We start from the raw sequence: 4,785 nt of genomic DNA, 5'->3' as shown, positions 1-4,785 counted from the left end.
CCCCATTTTATCCCCCATTAAATCAATTTTACCTGAGCAATTTGTGCTTGTGACCTCACTGGCTGACCATCGTTTTGTCCCATCTCATGTACAAGTTCCCACATTTTTCCTCCTTAAAAATCTATGTCCCTGGGGCTGGAGAGATGGCTCAGTGGTCTAAAGCACCTACTTAGAACAAGCTTGGCAAAGCATCAGGGACCGCGGTTCAATCCCCCAGCACCACATGCCAGCCAGCCCCGCCCCCTGGTGGGCTGAGCTGGCCACACACACACACACTCTCTCTCATAAATAAAAAAAAAAAATTAAAAAAAAAAATCTATGTCCCTTCTTTATTTCTCTTCTCTTTCCCCTCATCCCAGTTGTACTTTCTCTTTGAACAAGTTATTTCCCTTTCACAGTATCTACTGTACTTTTCAGATTTTATTTACTTTTTAAGATTCTTATATTAGGGAGACAATACAATCTTTACAGATGTGGATCTGATTTATTTCACTTATGAGTATGATGTCTAATTGCATCCATTTACCTTTAAAAGCCTTGAGTTTATCTTTTGTTAATAGCTGAGTAATTGTGTAATACTTCATTGTATAAAAATAGCACATCTTTTTTTTTAATCCATTCCTCAATTGATGGAATTGTGGATTCCATCACAGTGCACATATATCACTGTGTTATTTTTTCAGTTCTTCTGAAAAAATACCCTGGAGGGACTAGCTAGCTTGAATGGGACCCCCAAACCTAGCTTTTTGAGGAATATTCACACCAATTGTCATAGTGGTTGTACCAGTCTGCACACCCACCAAATGTGGAGAAGTATTCCTTTTTCCTTTCAGCTCCTTCAGTATTTGTTACTGGTTGACTTCTTGACAATAGCCATTCTTTCCGGGGTGAAATGGAATCTCAGTGTTGTTCTAATTTGCATTTCTTGAATGATCAATGGTTTGAGCATTTTTTCATGTACTTATTTGCCATATGTATTTCTTCAGCTGAGAAATAGATATTTATCTCTGATACTCATTTTAACACTACAATTATAAAATTTCACTTTTCCTTTTCACCTTTCTATCTTCCTTTATTTCTTCTACCCTACTCCAAAATTATTCACATAAATAACTGAGCAAGATGAAAGAAAATGAAATGTAAACAAAACCTGCAGAGCTGAATATAGCTATGAAAAGACGGTGTTTAGATTGAACTCAAAGTTAAAATAAAATGTGCCAAATTTACTGAAAGCCACAGAGCTAATTTGTAAAATGCTTATATTTTATAAATAGTTCCCTTAAATTTCTTAGCTACTGCTTCCAGTTTTTGGGAATTCTGCAGTATTGATAATATTAAGGAATTTTTAAAAAGAGCTCCTTTAAAATATAGGTTATGGGGTATCTTATTAATAACTCCTGTATTACTGTTCTATGAGAATATGCATTAAGTTGGATGACATTCTATCCCTGTGTGGATCCATGCATTGAAGACTTCTTAAATACAGGCTGACTCAATAATGTAACAGTGATCTATGAATTAAATATGACTTGGATCCAATTTATTGCAAGTTTAATGTGAAAAAGGTACCAGTGCCACTGAAAACACACCGGTAATCATTTCTTCCACAAATGTAGTGCCAGTGCTTTTCAATATTGAATAATCTTACTGTTCCATCCCTACTTACGCTGTACAACCTCATTAGCATTTGGTCCTCTTTTTTATACTGACTGCATTTGAAGCTCTTTGAGTATCACATAAGAGATCTATGGAACGATTTCATAATAGTATCAAAAAATTTAGTTCTTTTGTGAATAATAAGAAGCTATTTTATCCTTTTAAGGGGTAGGCACAATAGCTATTAAATAGTGTTAAAAATGAAAGAAAATTAAATTTTTATTTGGGTCTTTATTCAGTTTATCTGTCATTATAAAATGTTCATGAATTTATTATCATGGGGAGAGTGAGCACAAGAAATGTGACAATGTTCCCTGGTTTTTCACATTTGCTTCTTTTATTCTATCATTTTTCCTTTATATATTAAATTTTTCATAGTATGTACTAAGGAAGATAATAGTAATAGTTTCTCAAATATTTATAAAAGAGGTGCTATATGTTTTAGAGTTAAAAAATTCTTTACTTTGCTAAGCAAATGCTGGGCATTGCTTCTGAGGAGAAGCAAAGTAGAACATGGGGATAGACTAAGACAAAGATTGGAGGATGAAGAAGGATGAAACGAAGAGCCCCAAGTGGGAAGATCAAATGTTCCTTTGAAATAGAAGGTGATGTGAAGAAACTAGGTAGAGGAGGATGCAGGGAGAAGGAATTTAGACAAGATAAAATGGGATAGAATTTTCCACTAGTAGGAGCTTTATAGATTTTTCCTGCCTGAGCATTCATTTTCCAGTTTTTCCTCAGGAAACATCACCTACTACCAACCTGTCTGTTCTTTTTCCACATTGTCAGTTTTAAATCATTGAGTTCTTGAAAACAAAACAAAGCAAAACTAAATTAGCCTAAATACAAATAAAACTTTTCCCTTTTAATTTTACAAATAATTATCATTCTATGACATCATTTCTTTCCTTTGCAACTTTTTCACCTGTATTTTTTTCACTTTTTCTTGCATCATCTTTTGCCTTGTCTTTTCTTCCCTTTGTCAGAGCTCTCCTACTGAAGGCATTTCTTTGAGTGTCTGTTCAGGTGCCAGGTATGGCAGGATTCAATCACTCCTCTATCACTCACAGAAACCAGGACCTAGTGGAGCAGGTCTGTCTCGCCTCCCTGAATGCTAAACATTATAGAGTTGTAGGAGACAGTCTGAGCTGGAGCAAGCACACAAGGAGATAGATCTATCTAGTAGATCAACAAAGCCAGGCTCTTGATACTTCTAGAACCATGAAATCATGCTGCTGTGAGCAGGGACAGTAAACTTCCACAGGTAGGGACAGGAAACAAGCAGACCGGAGCAGGAATAGAAGGAAAAAGAGAATGACAGGGCTCAGGAAAACAGGAGAAATAAATACGTAAAGGACAAAATCAGATTGGACTTGAATTGGAAGAGGTGAATCCAGTCTCAAAATGGAGGGCCATGTTCCAAAGGAACCAGAGAGATCTAGGAAGCTGTTTATTGGTGGTCTGGGCTTTGAAACTACCGACGATAGTTCATGAGAACACTGAGAAATGGGGCACACTCACAGATTGTGTGGTAATGAGAGATCGCCAAACAAAATACTCACAGGCTTTGGTTTTGTGACTTACTCTTGTGTGAAGAGGTGGATGCAGCAGTGTGTGCTCGACCACACAAAGTTGATGGGCGTGTAGTGGAGTCGAAGAGAGCTGTTTCTAGAGAGGATTCAGTAAAGCCTGGTGCCCATCTAACAGGGAAGAAAAGCTTTGTTGGTGGTATTAAAGAAGATGCAGAAGAATAGAATATGAGAGACTACTTTTGAAAATATGGCAAGAGAAACCAAAGAAGTTATGGAAGACAGGCAGAGTGGGAAAAAGAGAGGATTTGCTTTTAGAACTTTTGATCATCACGAAACAGTTGATAAAATTGTTTAGAAATACCGCACTATTAATGGGCATAATTGTGAAGTGAAAAAGACCCTTTCTAATCAAGAGGCGCAGTCTTCTAGATCACAATGAGACCATGGAGATGGATCTGGCACCTTTATGGGTCATGGAGGAAACTTTGGAGGTGGAGGAGGGTACTTTGGCTGTGGTGGAAACTTTGGTGGGAGATAAGGTTACAGTGGTGGAGGAGGTGGCAGCAGAAGCAGTTATGGAGGAGGCTATGGTGGATATAATGGATTTGGAGGTGATGGTAGAAACTTTGGTGGTGGTCCTGGTTACAGTAGTAGAGGGTATGGTAGTGGTGGACCAGGATGTGGAAACCAAGGTGGTGGATACAGTGGTGCTGGTGTAGAATATAAAGGTTACAAAGAAGGAGAAAATTTTAGTGATGGAAACTATGGTAGTGGTGGTAATTATAATGATTTTGAAAATTATAGTGAACAACAGTAGCTAAATTATGGACCCACTAAGGGGACTAGCTCTGGCAGTCCCTATGGTGGTTGTTAGCGATCTGGTGGTGGAAGTGGTGGAATATGGTAGCAGAAGGTTTAAATAAAATAACAGAAAAGTGCTACAGTTCTTAGCAGAAGAGAGAGTAAAGAGTGGTCAGGAAAGCTGCAGGTTACTTTGAGACAATCATCCCAAATGCATTAGAAGAACCGTACAAATCTGCCATAGAAGAAATAAAAATCCATAGTTAGAAAAGTTTCTGCAGGGCTGGCCAAATGGCTCAGTGGATTAAAACACCTGCAAGCAGTCACAGGGGCCAGGGGTTCAATCCCTGAGCCTGACAAGCCAGCCCCACCCTGAGGATTGGGCGTGGTGGAACACATCTGTAATCCCAGCTCTTGGGAGGCTGTAAACAGGTGGATCTCTAGGAGACAAGTTGGATCTACTAGTGAGATCCTGAACACCCTGTGGACCCTTCCGTAAAATACAAAAAGAAAGGCAAGCAAGCAAGCAAACTTACTGCAGCTTAAACAGGAAACCCTTCTGGTTCAGGACTGTCATAGCCACAGTTTGCAAAAAGTGCAGCTATTGATTAATGGAATGTAGTGTCAATTAGATGTACATTCCTGACGTCTTTTATCTGTTGTAGCTTTGTCTTTTTCTTTCTTTTCATTACATCAGGTGTATTGCCCTGTAAATTATGGTAGTGGTACCAGAAATAAAAAAATAAGAAATTTTTAACTTTTCAATATTTGTGTAGTTGTTTTTCTACATTTTAGT

At 38.0% G+C, this 4,785-nt stretch overlaps 1 pseudogene; it reads left to right on the top strand.

Annotated features, from left to right (window-relative positions):
* Positions 1-3,190: 3,190 nt before the first annotated feature.
* On the top strand, positions 3,191-4,099 carry LOC101576724 (annotated as a pseudogene).
* Positions 4,100-4,785: the final 686 nt, after the last annotated feature.

This window comes from Octodon degus, unplaced genomic scaffold (genome assembly GCF_000260255.1).
Source record: "Octodon degus isolate 3935 unplaced genomic scaffold, OctDeg1.0 scaffold00187, whole genome shotgun sequence".
NCBI classification, from domain to species: domain Eukaryota; kingdom Metazoa; phylum Chordata; class Mammalia; order Rodentia; family Octodontidae; genus Octodon; species Octodon degus.
Note: the sequence above shows the minus strand (reverse complement) of the source record. Positions and strands in the feature narration are given on the sequence as shown.